Raw genomic sequence first — 18401 nt, forward strand, 5'->3', positions numbered from 1 at the left:
CATAGGGTATAATACTGCCCCCCTCATAGGGTATAATACTGCCCCCCTCATAGGGTATAATGATAGGGTATAATGCACCCCCTCATAGGGTATAATGCACCCCCTCATAGGGTATAATACTGCCCCCTCATAGGGTATAATACTGCCCCCCTCATAGGGAATAATGCACCCCCTCATAGGGTATAATACTGCCCCCCTCATAGGGTATAATACTGCCCCCCTCATAGGGTATAATACTGCCCCCCTCATAGGGTATAATACTGCCCCCCTCATAGGGTATAATGATAGGGTATAATGCACCCCCTCATAGGGTATAATGCACCCCCTCATAGGGTATAATACTGCCCCCCCTCATAGGGTATAATACTGCCCCCCTCATAGGGTATAATGATAGGGTATAATGCACCCCCTCATAGGGTATAATACTGCCCCCCTCATAGGGTATAATACTGCCCCCCTCATAGGGTATAATGATAGGGTATAATGCACCCCCTCATAGGGTATAATGCACCCCCTCATAGGGTATAATGCACCCCCTCATAGGGTATAATACTGCCCCCCTCATAGGGTATAATACTGCCCCCCTCATAGGGAATAATGCACCCCCTCATAGGGTATAATGCACCCCCTCATAGGGTATAATGCACCCCCTCATAGGGTATAATACTGCCCCCCTCATAGGGTATAATACTTCCCCCCTCATAGGGTATAATAATGCCCCCCTCATAGGGAATAATGCACCCCCTCATAGGGTATAATGCTGCCCCCTCATAGGGTATAATACTGCCCCCCTCATAGGGTATAATACTGCCCCCCTCATAGGGAATAATGCACCCCGTCATAGGGAATAATGCTGCCCTCCTCATAGGGTATAATGCTGCCTCCTCATAGGGTATAATGCTGCCTCCTCATAGGGTATAATGTTGCCCCCTCATAGGGTATAATACTGCCCCCCTCATAGGGAATAATGCTATATAGATATATAGAGTTAGATAGATATAGATAGAAAGACAGATGTAGAAATAGATAGATATAGAGATAGATAGTAGATAATGGATAGAAAGTAGATAATGGATAGATATAGATAGAAAGATTCATAGAGATAGATAGAGATAGATATAAAGATAGATATAGAAAGAAATATAGATAGATAGATCGATAGGTAGATAGATATAGAGATAGATAGAAAATAGATAATGGATAGATAGATAGATAGCTATAGATAGAAAGATATAGAGATATATAGATAGAGATAGATAATAGATAGAGATAGATAATAGACAGAGATATACAGATATAATAATAATAATAATAATAATAATATAGACATATATAGATAGATATAGAGATAAATATATATAGATAGATGGCTATAAATAAAAATAGATATAGAGATATACACTCACTGGCCACTTTATTAGGTACACCATGCTAGTAAGGGGTTGGACCCCCTTTTGCCTTCAGAACTGCCTCAATTCTTCGTGTCAGAGATTCAACAAGGTGCTGGAAGCATTCCTCAGAGATTTTGGACCATATTGACATGATGGCATCACACAGTTGGCGCAGATTTGTCGGCTGCACATCCCTGATGCGAATCTCCCGTTCCACCACATCCCAAAGATGCTCTATTGGATTGAGATCTGGTGACTGAGGAGGCCATTTGAGTACAGTGAACTCATTGTCATGTTCAAGAAACCAATCTGAGATGATTCGAGCTTTATGACATGGCGCATTATCCTGCTGAAAGTAGCCATCAGATGTTGGGTACATTGTGGTCATAAAGGGATGGACATGGTCAGCAACAATACTCAGGTAGGCTGTGGCGTTGCAACGATGCTCAATTGGTACCAAGGGGCCCAAAGAGTGCCCAGAAAAAATTCCCCACACCATGACACCACCACCACCAGCCTGAACCGTTGATACAAGGCAGGATGGATCCATGCTTTCATGTTGTTTACGCCAAATTCTGACCCTACCATCCGAATGTCGCAGCAGAAATCGAGACTCATCAGACCAGGCAACGTTTTTCCAATCTTCTACTGTCCAATTTCGATGAGCTTGTGCAAATTGTAGCCTCAGTTTCCTGTTCTTAGCTGAGAGGAGTGGTACCCAGTGTGGTCTTCTGCTGCTGTAGCCCATCTGCCTCAAAGTTCGACGCACTGTGCGTTCAGAGATGCTCTTCTGCCTACCTTGGTTGTAACGGGTGGCAATTTGAGTCACTGTTGCCTTTCTATCAGCTCGAACCAGTCTGCCCATTCTCCTCTGACCTCTGGCATCAACATGGCATTTCCGGCCACAGAACTGCCGCTCACTGGATTTTTTTTCTTTTTCGGACCATTGTCTGTAAACCCTAGAGATGGTTGTGCGTGAAAATCCCAGTAGATCAGCAGTTTCTGAAATTCTCAGACCAGCCCTTCTGGCACCAACAATCATGCCACGTTCAAAGGCACTCAAATCACCTTTCTTCCCCATACTGATGCTCGGTTTGAACTGCAGGAGATTGTCTTGACCATGTCTACATGCCTAAATGCACTGAGTTGCCGCCATGTGATTGGCTGATTAGAAATTAAGTCTTAACACACAGTTGGACAGGTGTACCTAATAAAGTGGCCAGTGAGTGTATATAGAGATAGATAGATATAGAGATAATAGATATAGAGATAGATAGATAGATAGATAGATATAGAGACAGATAGATATAGAAAGATAGATATAGAAATATATATAGAGATAATAGCTAGATATAGAGATATGTATAGAGATAGATATAGAGTTAGAAAGATAGATATAGAGAGATATAGAGATAGATAGAGATAGCTAGATAGATAGATGGATAGATAATAGAGATAATAGATATAATAGATAGATACAGAGATAGATATAGAGATAGATGGATAGATCAATAGATAGATAGATAAAGAGAGATAGAGATAGATAATGAGATATAGAGATAGATATAGAGATATGGTGTTAGATAGAAAGATAGATATAGAGATAGATAGATATAGAGATAGATATGGATATAGAGATAGATATGGATATAGAGATAACAGATAGATATAGAGATAGATAGATAGATATAGAGACAATATATAGATAGATAGATATAGAGATAATATATAGATAGCTATAGAGAGAGATGTAGAGATAGATAGAGATAGAGTGAGCGGTAGATATAGAGAGAGATAGATATAGAGAGAGATAGATACAGAGATCGATAAATAGATAGAGAGATAGATATAGATATAGATAATAGATAGAGATAGATAGATAAAGATAGATAATAAATATAGAGATAACAGATAGATATAGAGATAGAGTAAGACAGAAAGATATAGAGATAGGTAGATATAGATAATAGAGATAGCTAGATAGATAGACATAATATATAGATATAGATATAGAGATAGATAGAAAGACAGATGTAGAGATAGAAAGATAGATATAGAGATAGAGCGATAGATAGATAGAGATAGATATAGATAATAGATAGAGATAAATAGATAGATAGATAGATAGATAGATAGATAGATAGATAGATAGATTGAGAAAGATAGATATAGAGATAGAAAGATAGATAGATATACAGAGAGATAGATATAGAGATAGAGATAAATAGATAGATAGATATAGAGAGAGATATAGAGAGAAATAGATATAGAGATAATAGATATATATAGAGATAGATAGATATAGATATAGAGAGAGATAGATACAGAGAAAAGATATAGAGATAAATAGATAGAGAAAGATAGATAGATAGATATATAGATATAGAGATAGAAAGATAGATATAGAGATAGAGCGATAGATAGATATACAGAGAGATAGATATAGAGATAGATAGATATATATAGATAGATAGCTATAGAGAGAGATATAGAGAAAGATATAGAGAGAAATAGATATAGATATAGAGATAGATAGAGGTAGATATATATATATATATAGATATAAAGATAGATATAGAGATAGATATAGAGATAGAGCGATAGATAGCGAGAGAAATAGATATAGAGATAGATAGATACAGAGAAAAGATATAGAGATAGATAACGGATAGATAACTAGATAGATAGGTATAGAGATAGATAGATATAGATATTAGATAGAGATATATATAGATAAAGATAGATAGATATAGATGGTAGCTAGATAGATAATATAGAGATAATAGATATAGAGATAGATAGAGTAAGATAGATAGATATAGAGATAGACAGATAGACATAATAGATATATATAGATATATATATAGAAAGATATAGAGATAGATAGATAGATATAGAGATAGATGTAGAGATAGAAAGATAGAGCGATAGAGATAGATATAGAAATAGATAGATATAGATAATAGATAGAGATAGATATAGAGATAGATAGATATAGATAATAGATAGAGATAGAAAGATAGATAGATATAGATGGTAGCTAGATAGATAATATAGAGATAATAGATATAGAGATATATAGAGTAAGATAGATAGATATAGAGATAGACAGATAGACATAATAGATAGATATAGAGATATATATAGAAAGCTATAGAGATAGATAGATAGATAGATATAGAGATAGATGTAGAGATAGAAAGATAGATATAAAGATAGAGCGATAGATAGAGATAGATATAGAAATAGATAGATATAGATAATAGATAGAGATATATATAGAGATAGATATAGATAATAGAGATAGATATAGAGATAGATAGATATAGATAATAGATAGAGATAGATAGATAGATAGATATAAGAGAGATAGAGAGAGAGATATATAGAGATATAGAGATAGATAGATAGAGAGAGAGAGAGATAGATAGAGAGAGCAAGAGAGATATAAAAAACAAAACAAAACACAATACTCACCTCTCCTCCTCGCTCCCACGCCGATCCCGGCTTCAGTGTCAGGAGCTGCCCCCTCTGCCAGACACACAGCGGGTGCGCGATGTAGTGACGTCATCGCGCACTGGCTGTGAGTCAGTAGCAGAGAGGACTGAGGGCGGCGCCGGCCCTGATTTACAGCTGTAGTCTGCAGAGCGGCTTACTGGGCTGGGGGCGGGGCCTCTGGGGGTGGAGACCTGAAATGATATTCACTGCTTCGCAGTGAATATTCATTTCTCTTTAGCAGCGGGGACAGGGGCTCCTGCCTCCTGTCACCCGCTGCTGCTCCGCTGGCACGGGCCCCCATAGCAGCTGCATGGTGTGCGACACACCACTGGCTGGGGGCCCCTGGAGCAGCGGGGGCCCTAGGCAACTGCTGGCCCTGTATGCCAGCAGGTGCCAGGGCCCACCAGATGCCAGGGCCCACCGGAGAATCCACCGGTTCTCCGGTGGGCCAGTCCGACGCTGATGACAGATATTGTACTTTCCATCCCATTTGTCAGGAGGCGTTAAATCTTGAAAGAGTCAAGAGTGTCTTTAGAATTATTTTCCCAAATAGAGCAGGATCTATTAAATCTGATTTTCTGAAGTCTTGAGGATAATTCAGGTTTAGTGAATTCTGCATTAAGCAGGGGGTTGGTCACGATGACCATGGAGGTCCCTTCCAACTCTAACATTCTATGATTCTATGATTCTACAGTAGTCTATAATAAACAATCTTATTATTTTCAGGAGATGTCACCTGACCTGCTAATTTAAAGCTAATAAGTAATTACCGTACTAGCCCAAGTTGGGATTTTAATACATCGCATAATATTAATTTATATTATTTCTGCAGCAATGAGTTGATCCCTTTAGTCACATTAGATTATGTGTATACCGGGGTCTACCTACTGATCAATATTGACTTATGGTTCACATGCTTGGGTCTTGGTTATATGAATGGTGATATGAATGCTCATAAGAAAGTCTAGTAATAGCAATTTTAAGCAAAAGAAATGACTACACAATAAATCAATAAAGTTCTATTACAACAGAATGCATAAGTACCAAGGAATAATCTTGGTACATTTACATGGGCCAACAGCCCAGGTTGTTCTGCTGATTCATCAAGACTTTTGCTTACATTGAATCATTTAGATTAGCCCTTGAAATGTCCACGATGTCAACAACGGATAACTATGAGGGCCGTCCGTTTTCTGTGTGCAAGGTTCACATCTTCTTACAATACATAATACATATCACAGTCTGGCCTTCAGCTAACAGTTATAACCTTGTTATCTTTTTCACAACATTCAAGCCTTTCTAGCCAGACAGAATATTTAACTTTTTTGAATTGTCCCTTCTAGAGGTCATATTTTTTTAATAGGCTTACGCTTCTTCTTCTGTAGAGATTACTTTTCAATAGTCTCATTATCATCGTCTAGTTGAATTAATAATTATTAAAAGATATAATAGGTGATACTTGCCCTGAAAGGCCCCCATGCACATTAGATTAAAGTTGGCTGAACCCGCCAATATTGACAAATTATGTCAGGGGTGACAAGGATATGAAAGTTGGAAACTCAGTGACCGATCCCTTTGTTCTGCAAGGAGGTAAGGCCTCTTTCACACTTCCGTTTTTTACAATCAGTCACAATCCGCCAGGTTTTGAAAAAAACGGATCCTCAAATTTTTTTTGAGGATCCGTTTTTTTCCCCATTGACTTGCATTAATGGCGGATTGTGACGGATTGCCGTCCGTTGCATCCGTTTTTTTTGAGGATCCGCCAAAAGTTGCTGTCCGTCACCATCCTCAAAGATTTCAAAACGGAGCTTGTAACGTTTTTTTCTGTGGCGGATCCTCCAGACACTCATTTAACCCGAAATTCTTTCTGGGTGCCGGACAAAAAATTCATTCCTTCATTCATATTCTCTCTCTCTTCTCTCTCTTCTCTCTCTTCTCTCTCTCTCCCTCCTTCCCGGCCAGCATTTCCTTTAAATTTCTGCATTTTCAGGATCCGTCTAAAAACGGATCCTGTGCCATCCGTTCACATCAGTTAACAACGGATCCGCTTCAATGACTTTTTGGCGGATTTGAACTGATGCAAAAAAACTGAAGTGTGAAAGAGGCCTAAGCCATTGCTGAACGAGTCTGACAGCAGCTCTCTCATAGAGTACACAAAAGCCCTTTACTGAGCCAAGCATATAAGAAAGATAGCTGTCAGAAGAAAAATCATTGTGCCAATTCTATCACGTAAATGAGAGTCTTAATTCTACTTGGATTCACCATTTTTTAGGACAGATGAGGCATTTGGCAACAAATCAAATTTATTTGTAAACCCTATCTAGTAGAATTTGAAGCATTTTGCCATATTCTCAAAACTCATAAGAATACCAGTCAGCAAGGCTATTATTTCCGGTATAGATTGCTTCAGAGCTAATCTGTGATTCAAGTCACTATTCATGGATAAACCGTAAGGCTGGGTAGTCAAGAAGTCCATGGACAAAAGTCAAGAAAGTATGTCATAGACAGAGGGGTGTGACTAAGGCGTAGTCAGGAAACAGACCGAGGTCAATATTCCAAGATGGTAGCAGCTAACTACAAAAAGGGCTAGATAAACAGATGGCCAAGACAAAGATTAGGTCGAGCAGCAAAGATCAGGGAGCACAGAGAAGATCAAGGAGCACAGAGAAAGCACAACCTCATGAGCAAAGTTACAATAGGCAGCAATCAAAGACAGAGAACTGGTTAAATAGCCAGGTAACTACTCTGGACAAGAGACACATGGATGAAGCCCCGCCACACCCTGATCCTGATTGGACGGCCAATCTGTCACTACAGACACTGGCAGCTCAGCACATTCCAACATCTGATTGTCTCAGGATGCCCCATTCCTAGATTGGATGGCAGAACTGTCATTCTCTGCGTCCAGACATTCAGATAGGAGGAATAGTGACATAATCTTTCTAAATACATTGATACACGTTTACAGTATTGTGCAACACAATTGCCAGCATACCTTAAAGACGCTAGCCACCAAGTGATGCAGATGGTAAAATGTTATAATCGAAAACCGTAATTGTACGATTATGTGTGACTATATAAACAGCTGTAAGGGGGTAAGATATAATGTCTTTCATGTTTCCCTTGCCTCTGATTGTCTTCCGGTTCTTGATGTTTACAGATGTGTTTTATGATAATTGTCTGCGGTACTGCTACATGTATAAGTTTGCATTACCGCTCATTGCTTATGGTATTGCCACTTGAATGTGTTACCATTATATAGAAGACTGTTATATATTGCTTTGTATTCCTGTGTTATGGCATTGCATATATATTATGTGTCCTTTGTACATGTACTGTACAGTTAGGGAAAGTTAGTGTATCTTTCTTGGGACAGTAGATGAGGGCACTTTTAGTATATAGTTCCTATGGATACGGGTAAGTGTAGTTCTGTTGTGGGCCACTAGATGAGGGCATACTAGTGGGGTCTGATAGGATGTTCATAGAGGGTTAATTGTAGGAGGGGCTGCTGAGAGTTAAGGGTAGTGTTGAAGAGTGGTTGACTCAGATGGGGCCAGGGCGCCCAAGTGTCCACATGGGCTATAGGCCCAGACAGCTCGGCAGCCACGTGACGTTAAGTTGCTATAGCCCACGTTACCCATGGCCACTGCATGTCTTAACAGTGGGTCAGAACGGAAAAAGGAAGATTTGGCGTCTTACCGCCTGAGCCAATGCTTTTAGAGCAGAAGTTGGCTGGACTAAGGAAATGAAAGGAGTTGGAGCTTCGACGAGATCGGTACAGATGGGCCGGATGTTTCACCAGGGGCCACCAAACGTAGTGATTGATGAATTCATATCTGGGGCGAAACAGGCTGAAGGAAATGTCATTATAGTGAGGTCAGGCCAGGAAGGAACTGGGAAGCAGTCTAGTACGGTCTGGTCCGGGCGTGTACTGCACAGAAGTGACAACAAGAAAGGGAAAGATGAGGAATCAAGCAAATGTTATGATGTACCAACTGTGGATGTAACGTGCGAAATCCTAAGTAAAGAAAGTGTTAAAGTTGTCTCGGACTGTGTCTCCATTGATGGGGGTCACCTAGAAGAGGGACCGTTATGACCTGGGAAGTGCCCAGGTGAAGATGAATCTGGAGATGCAGGTATACCGAGGAGAAGAGTATTATTTCATGTAGGGGAAGGACTGGAAGCAGCTGACACCAGAATACAGGTCACGACTACAGTTCTGTCCCTCCCTTATACAGCTTAGCAATAAAGGCTGTGATTTCATAGAATCATAGAATCATAGAATCGTAGAGATGGAAGGGACCTCCTGGGCCATCTGGTCCAACCCCCTGCTCAAAGCAGGATTCGCTAAATCATCCCAGTCAGATGTCTGTCCAGCCTCTGTTTGAAGACTTCCATTGAAGGAGAACTCACCACTTCTCGTGGCAGCCTGTTCCACTCATTGATCACTCTAACTGTCAAAAAGTTTTTTCTAATATCTAATCTGTGTCTCCTCCCATTCAGTTTCATCCCATTGCTTCTAGTCTTTCCTTGTGCAAATGAGAATAAAGTTGATCCTTCTACAATGTGACAGCCCTTTAGATATTTGTAGACAGCTATTAAGTCTCCTCTCAGTCTTCTCTTTTGCAAACTAAACATTCCCAAATCCTGCAACCTTTCCTCATAAGACAGGGTTTGCAGACCGGTCACCATTCTGGTCGCTCTTTTCTGAACTTGCTCCAGTTTGTTGATGTCTTTTTTAAAATGTGGTGCCCAAAACTGGACACAATATTCCAGATGAGGTCTGACCAAAGAGGAGTAGAGGGAAATAATGACTTCACGTGATCTAGACTGTATGCTTCTGTTAATACATCCTAGAATTGCATTTGCCTTTTTTGCTGCTGCATCACACTGTTGACTCATATTCAGTCTGTGATCTATTAGTATACCCAAGTCTTTTTCACATGTGCTGTCACTTAGCCCTATTCCTCCCATTCTATATATGCTTTTTTCATTTTTATTGCCCAGATGTAGTACTTTGCATTTCTCCCTGTTAAAAACCATTGTTAGTTGCTGCCCACTTCTCCAGTTTATTTAAATCTTTTTGAATCCTCTCTCTCTTCTCTAGTATTAGCTATCCCTCCTAGCTTTGTGTCATCAGCAAATTTAATCAGTTTACCCTCAATTCCTTCATCTAAATCGTTGATAAAGATGTTGAACAATACAGGGCCCAGGACAGAGCCCTGTGGTACCCCACTTGAGACATTCTTCCAACTGGATGTGCAGCCATTTACGACCACTCTTTGGGTCCGATCACTAAGCCAGTTATGAATCCACCTATTTAGAACAAATAATGGAAGAAGTCAATCTCTTACGCAGATAGGATCTCATAGAAAAACAAGTATACCAGAAGAACACAACAATACCAGATAAGGTAAAATCCAATTTATTATCCTGTTCCTCGTACATTAGGATGATTCAAAAAAGTGGTCTGTTAATATTGGCCCTTTCGAAAACAGCACTGAGTTATTTGAGAGTATGTTGCAGAAGCCCTCAAATTTAGGATTGCATGGGCCAAAGCAATGAGAAATATGGTAGCTATCACTATTAAAAGAGATCATTCAAAATATTAAGGCACCTCAAAAAATAATAACAATAAATACAGTGGGGAAAAAATGTATTTAGTCAGCCACCAATTGTGCAAGGTCTCCCACTTAAAAAGACGAGAGAGGCCTTTAATTGACATCATAGGTAGACCACAACTATGAGAGTCAAAATGAGAAAACAAATCCAGAAAATCACCTTGTCTGATTTGGCAAGATTTATTTTGCAAATTATGATGGAAAATAAGTATTTGGTCACCTAAAAACATACAAGATTTCTGGCTTTCACAGACCTGTAACTTCTTCTTTGAGAGGCTCCGCTGTCCTCCACTTGTTACCTGTAGTAATGGCATCTGTTTGAACTTGTTATCAGTGTAAAAAAAAGACACCTGTCCACAACCTCAAACAGTCACACTCCAAACTCCACTATGGTGAAGACCAAAGAGCTGTCGAAGGACACCAGAAATAAAATTGTAGCCCTGCACCAGGCTGGGAAGACTGAATCTGCAATATGCCAGCAGCTTGGTGTGATGAAATCAACTGTGGGAGCAATAAGAAGTAAAATGGAAGACATGCAAGACCACTGATATTCTCCCCCGATCTGGGGCTCCAGGCAAGATCTCACCCTGTGGGGTTAAAATGACCTGCATAGAGCTGGGACCACCGTAACAAAGGCTGCCATCAGTAACACACTACGCTGCCAGGGACTCAGATCCTGCAGTGCCAGACATGTCCCCCTGCTTAAGCCAGTACATATCCGGGCCCTTCTGAAGTTTGCCAGAGAGCATTTGGATTATCCAGAAGAGTATTGGGAGAATGTCATATGGTCTGATGAAACCAAAGAAGAACTGTTTGGTGAAACAAAACTCGTCATGTTTAGAGGAGGCAGAATGCTGAGTTGCATCCAAAGAACACCATACCTACTGTGAAGTATGGGGGTGGCAGCATCATGCTTTCGGGCTGTTTCTCTGCAAAGGGACCAGGACAACTGATCTGTGTACATGAAAGAATGAATGGGGTCATGTATCGTGAGATTTTGAGTGCAAACCTCCTTCCATCAGCAAGGGCATTGAAGATGAAACGTGAATGGGTCTTTCAGCATGATAATAATCCCAAGCACACCGCCAGGGCAGTGAAGGAGTGGCTTCGTAAGAAGCATATTAAGGTCCTGGAGTGGCCTAGCCAGTCTCCAGATCTCAACCCCATAGAAAACCTTTGGAGGGATTTGAAAGTCCGTGTTGCCCAGAGACAGGCCCAAAACATCACTGCTTTAGAAGAGATCTGCATGGAGGAATGGGCCAACAAACCACCAACAGTGTATTCCAACCTTGTGAAGACTTACAGAAAATGTTTGACCTCTGTCATTGCCAACAAAGGATATATAACAAAATGTTGAGATGAACTTTTGTTATTGACCAAATACTTATTTTCCACCATAATTTGCAAAATAAATCTTGGCAAATCAGACAAGGTGATTTTCTGGATTTGTTTTCATATTTTGACTTTCATAGATGTGGTCTATCAATGATGTCAATTACAGGCCTCGCACATCTTTTTAAGTTGGAGAACTTGCACAATTGGTGGCTGACTAAATCCTTTTTTTCCCCATTGTACAATATGTTTTGCAACACTAAGAAAGAAAAGTCATGAAATTATGGAAATCACACAATTGATAGACATTGTTATGGTTAATATTTTATAGCTTGCTTTTATTATCATTTAGAATCATTTATATCTCAGCTGAGTAACTTTGCTTTTCTTTTCTTGCTGAGCATTAAGGTTTGTTTTCTTTAAAATTAAGTAGACGGTGTGTTGGTTTTGCTAATTTGGGAAACTATTTTAGATTGTCTGGTTTCAGAAGTGTAGGTGTAAGTTATCAGAGAGCTGAACTTATAACCAATTTGTTTGTTGCTGAAATTACGTTATGGCTATATACAGGGTTACCGTTATACACTTCCTTTCTCTAAATTGATAATAGAAAGGCTCCCTGTCATAGGGACTAGAAGTCAGGCCTTGTATACAGACATACTCCTGTGTATGCTTTGTTTCTGAGACCGGTCGATGCCTGAATGTGGTCAAACCTGGCAAATATGTTGACACCCCTAGCTTGTTCCCCTAAGCTCTACCTAAAGAGGGGTTTTCCACAACAGTACATTTCTTAAGAAACAAGCAGCCTGGTGATGTTGAGTTGAAAAATGGCTACTGGGACACTTCGGAGAAATGGTACCACTGATTTCATGATTAATCAATTCACTATAACAAGTGAAATTAGACATCACATACCGAGCCTTAGTCATCTATTAGTGTCTACATAAACCATCGAAGGTGTCTGCATAATATTGGACTACAAACCAGAAATCCAGCTACAGGTGTCCATTGACCTCACGCCACTGCTCTCAAAGGCTCTCATGGTGCAGAGCAAGACGGCAACAGAGGCCAAAATTCAGGTCTGTCTTCTTCAGCGATAAGTCCCGCTTTTATCTTAGATGCAATGATCACTAGAGATTGATCTGAAGAAGAAATGGTCCATGAAAGAAAATACAAGAGGTAACGTCACACCGTCCTACTCCCAGAAGTTTGGTGTGGGTTAATTATAATGAATGATAGCTGGACCCCTCTAGGCTTCATGACAGGTACACTAACAGCTTGACGTTACATTTATTTGGTTGTGGAACTAGTTGTACATCCATTTCTCCATAATGTCCCATAATGTTTTTCAATTGGCTGTATGTTGCTGGTGCTACTGTGAGCAGTCTGCATGGCCTAAACATGCTAACATTGCCTGCAGCATCTCTAGACTTGTCTCCTTACAGAGGACATCTGGGACATGATTGGTCGGCAATTGCACAGGAGCTGCCAGCAGCAGCGGATCTTGATGATTTTCCAAAGTGCATTCAGCGTAGCAGAACATTCCTCAGACAACCACTGATTACCTCATTCATAGCAGCCAAGTTTGTAAGTGCAGGGACTACTGTGGCGCTTATACCCAATATTGAATAAATCGAGATGTTTGAAAAATGTTTTTCCACCATTTGCATATCATTACCATGTCTGTCGAGCTTGTAATTTCCACAATTCCTTTAGGTGTCGCAATTTCAATGTTGAGGAGTGTATGTGTGAGTCTCTATATATTGGATCCATTTTAATAAAGCTGTGATCTGGGCATGTGCTAAAACAATGGATCCTTTACCCAATGACGTAACGGACGTCCGTAAGTTATGATTCATTTCCTATAGACTTCAATGTTAAAAATAAAAACAGATGCAGTTATTATATATATATATATATATATATATATATTCAAACAATGTGAAAAACATATAGCCAGCTCACTATAAAGGAGTTCCTCTTGATGCAGTGATCGGTGTTCACCCTATACTTTGCACGGATCCAGGCAAGGAGTATGCCCCAACAAATAGAAATAAGAGAAAATTGGGATCCAGCAAAAGGATGAAAGTTCACCAGATTTGTAAAAACTTTTTCTTTATTAATCCATTATGTCATAAAAAATATAAGGAACTCCAATCAATTAATAGCATTCCAGCAAGGGACTACATGTTTCAGCACTATGTGCCTTCCTCACGGTCCTATTTGAACTGAGCTCCAACACTAGCAATATATCCTCCTTTGTGGAACATATTCATCAAATGACCCTTAATTAAAAACAGTGGAACAAACCAATTAAAAACATCTGAGTAGATGGTTGAAACTCAGTTCAAAAATGTTGCCAGAAAAATGCCTATATTGAACATGTTTTATACATAGACCAATGATATAAACATTTAGTAATGAATCAACAATGATATGGAATAACTGCCACAAAAAACAACAATATATAAACATATATGAAAAGATGCATTATATAGTAGGCATGATCTAAACATCAGAAACAATCACAGAAATAACTCTCAGAAGGTATAATATCATAGAGTAGGTTTAAGATAAAGATATAATCTTTTGTAAATTCATACATGAACTCTATCCCTTTTCGTATCCTCTCCCTTTCCTCTTTTCCTCCTTCACAAAAAAAAAAAAAAAAAAAATACCTAATATTGTGTAATGAGATCCATTCTACTATTCAGTCCGTCTGGAACTCTAGTCTCTAATACAAATATCCACCTACTTTCTCTAGATAAGATTTTACTTTTAAAGTCACCACCCCTACGTGGTTTTGTAACCACCTCTATTCCCCTAAAGGAAAAACTTTTTAAATCTCCTTTATGCACACTAGCAAAATGTTTAGAAACCGCAGAGGCTCCTGCAATAGGCAAATTAACCGAATCCGACAAATGTTTTCGCATACGCTGTTTCAATGAATTAGTGGTGCAACCCACATATTGAAGTCCGCAAATATTGCAATCAATAAGATATATTACATTTTCTGTATTTCTCAAAGTTTTTTCCATTTTTTATAGAAGAAAATGTTTTTGTTTTGACAATATATTTGCAACACTTACAGATTTTTGCACCACAACCATAAACAGCCTACAATTTTCATCCAATTTTGTTTCAATTTTTTGTCTGGATCAGTAAATAAACTTGCCGTCAACATAGAACCTATAGTAGGAGCTCTCCTCGCAGTAAATTTAATTGAGTGTGTTTTTAATATTTCTTTCAATTCACCACTTTGTTCTAAAATGGGCAAATGTTTTTTAATAATGGAGACTATTTCTTGATACTGTGGACTAAATTTGGTGCTAAAAACTATACCCAAGTCATTGTTTTTTAATTTGATATTTTTAGATTCCAACAATTCCTGTCTATTTAAATTGTCTACTATGCCTCTCGCTCTTTTTAGAGACCAGTTCGGGTAACCCCTAGATTTTTAATTGGTTTGTTCCACTGTTTTTAATTAAGGGTCATTTGAATATGTTCCACAAAGGAGGATATATTGCTAGTGTTGAAGCTCAGTTCAAATAGGACCGTGAGGAAGGCACATAGTGCTGAAACATGTAGTCCCTTGCTGGAATGCTATTAATTGATTGGAGTTCCTTATATTTTTTATGACATAATGGATTAATAAAGAAGAAGTTTTTACAAATCTGGTGAACTTTCATCCTTTTGCTGGATCCCAATTTCCTCTTATTCATATATATATATGGGGTTTTTTTTGGACAGACAAAAATGTTGTGCAGATGGCTTTTTTGTGATCCAGCTAAAAAAATTGGTATCAGCCAAGTAGGAGACAAACAGAAGATATTTTATGATACTTCCATTTCAATTTAAATTAATCTTTCATGTACTGTAACATTTTATTTCTGCTTTTATCATCTGAAAACGGATCCAAAACACAAAATAACTATTGGAAATGTGAACCGAGCCTAAGAATGTATGTATGAGATTGTCAGAGTCTGATAACCTTTCAGTTCATTCTTTATATGAAAAGAATAGTCATCATTCTTGCAAATTATGATTTTCGGTCTATAGCAGTAAGCTAGGATAGACTGACAAAGTAAGAAGCAAGATACAATTGTCTCAGGACATAAGATTAGTGAGAGTCTCTGAATATGCACCTTGAAATAAAGTGCTAGCATTTTCCTGTAACTCCCCTTTTGTTTCAGCCAATGTACACTTTTCAGTCACTTAGGCTCCATAGTGCTGGTTCACACTAAGTACATTAACCTTGAAAAATCCTAAATGAAAATGAAATAGTAAATAAAAGATAGAAAGTTTTCAATATTGTTTGTTAATGCAGGATAAAAGCAGGATAAAAGCATAATTACCAGTAATTAGCAAAGCCACACGTGCGTATTGATGCTAACACCGAACAAAAAGCTCTTAAGTGGGCATACTGCCATTATTAATAATGCCTGTGACCTAAAGTATACCCTGCATTTTCCAAGAATAAAGCGCTCTCTTTCAGTCTAAATGCACTGGTTGGCCTTCATGGGAGATAGTTTTGGAAATAGTCTAGGCTGATGAGACTTGCCAATAAAAGCAATAAGGATTTCCTAAAAGAATCATTTGCAGTAATTAGATAATGCTGAGAACAATAGTGTAAGTCAGTGTGTGATGTAGATATTCACATTATTATATGGAGCTCAACTGACCATTGAAAATTTCACCCGTGCTCTTGGATATCACGAATATGTTTCAAAATACTTGCCACCTTGCCTGGGATGGATATCCCATTGGTGCAACTTGTGCACTTTTGAGAGTGCCATGTTGGTGTAAGGAGACTTAGGCCTTGCAGTGCTCCTCTGGGTATTTAAATATTTAAATATGCAAATAATGTCTTCAGAGAGGAAGAACTGGAACTTTTGTGCCACCTACTGGAATAAGCAATCCTAATACTCTTTATAGACCTTATAAAGGGCCTTGCCACATGACTTAGGATAAGAAGCCAAACTGGAAGCTTTATTTGGAGACATGTTCCAGGGTGATCACCCCTCATCAATGCAAAGCAGGAGAGCTGGGTGAGAGGCTTCTAATAAGCAGTTTAAGGGTCTAACATATATCTGAAAATGGAGTGTGAATAGCTGTCATTAATAGGTGTCAGTAATGTTCCCATCGTCTTCCTTTCTGAAGAGGCTTTTTGCGATTTTGACTCAGTAACAAAAGAAGTGAACATTTGGCTCCTCTCTTCTTATTGTCCTACCACCTGCATTAGTCATCCTATTTCCTGACCACTCATCCAGCGCTCTTCTCTGCTGTTTCTACACAATTAATATCTTTCCCTTCATTTTCAAAGATCACATCATAGTCTCATTATTAAAAAAAATAATCTATTGGCCTGTTTTGAGCTGCTAACTACTGACTTGTGGGAGTGTAAGAAAGCCTGGATCCTAGCTGACATATGGACAAATTTACTTGTGGTAGATTTATTGCAGAATTTTCTGTGACAGTCCTGTTCACTTGCAGAAATCTATTTACTTACCAATAAAACTCATTTTCGTTTTTATAAATTTCTGCAAGAAATCTGTGATGTTGGAATACAACCTAATAAAGGCTTTTGGCATATTACTGCAAGCCCATTACCCTCCTTTCTGCTTCTAAAAATAAGAGATGAATATATATTTCTAGAAAAATAGAACCAAAAAGTTACAGTTTTGTTTCATCTCATGAACCATGATCCATATTAAGGCCGGGGTCACACTTGCGAGTGCAATGCGAGAAACACGCGAGTCTCTCGCCTCAATACCCGGCACTGCCGCCGGCGGTTCGGACCGGAGCGTTCAGCTGCCTAGAAAGACATGCAACCGCACACTCCGATCCCGAGTGCCAGGTATTGAGGCGAGAGACTCGCGTGCATTTCTCGCATTGCACTCGCAAGTGTGACCCCGGCCTAATAGTTAGAATTGCAAAGTGCTTATGAAAACAACTTTTCATTTGAACTCCTATCCAAAATCTTCCTTGTTCTGAAGAATGAATTAATTTTATACAGCTCACTGCCTAGGATGCTAGCCATCCTCCAGTTTCATAGTAGCTGGTTAGGAGAAAAGAAAGGTCCAGCACTCATCTTCAAAGAAAAAAAAATATTGAAATATCTTTAGCCTTGATTAAAAACCATTAAAATGATATTGGTTTGAAATGCGTAGGATGATAATGTTATTTTTTTTTTTTTCTAATTGGATGATTTTTTTATTGTATTTTAATCTCATAAAATAATTGATTCAGATTTTTTTTTATCTTTCAAGACGAGTGATGGAAATTCCTTTTTTCTTAACCATTCATCTATATTATGGCATACACTAGTTTGCTGTGCGGCAGACCAGCAAGTGGCATGTACTATTTTCGGTATTTAATTCTTGGAAAGTGAAAATAAATTTTTTCCCTTTTTTCCTACTCAGAGTGGCCGGTTGCCTAGGCAAGGACCTTGGATCTGGCCTGCTTCAGTGTCCCTGCACTTGTGTGCTGCAGAAGCAACGCTACCCCTGTTAGCAGTCTGGGAAAGCACACAGTCACACAGTGATGTGAACATGCCCTTAGT

Source organism: Dendrobates tinctorius, unplaced genomic scaffold, assembly GCF_039654945.1.
Source record: "Dendrobates tinctorius isolate UK_male_01 unplaced genomic scaffold, ASM3965494v1 ptg000086l, whole genome shotgun sequence".
Taxonomy (NCBI): domain Eukaryota; kingdom Metazoa; phylum Chordata; class Amphibia; order Anura; family Dendrobatidae; genus Dendrobates; species Dendrobates tinctorius.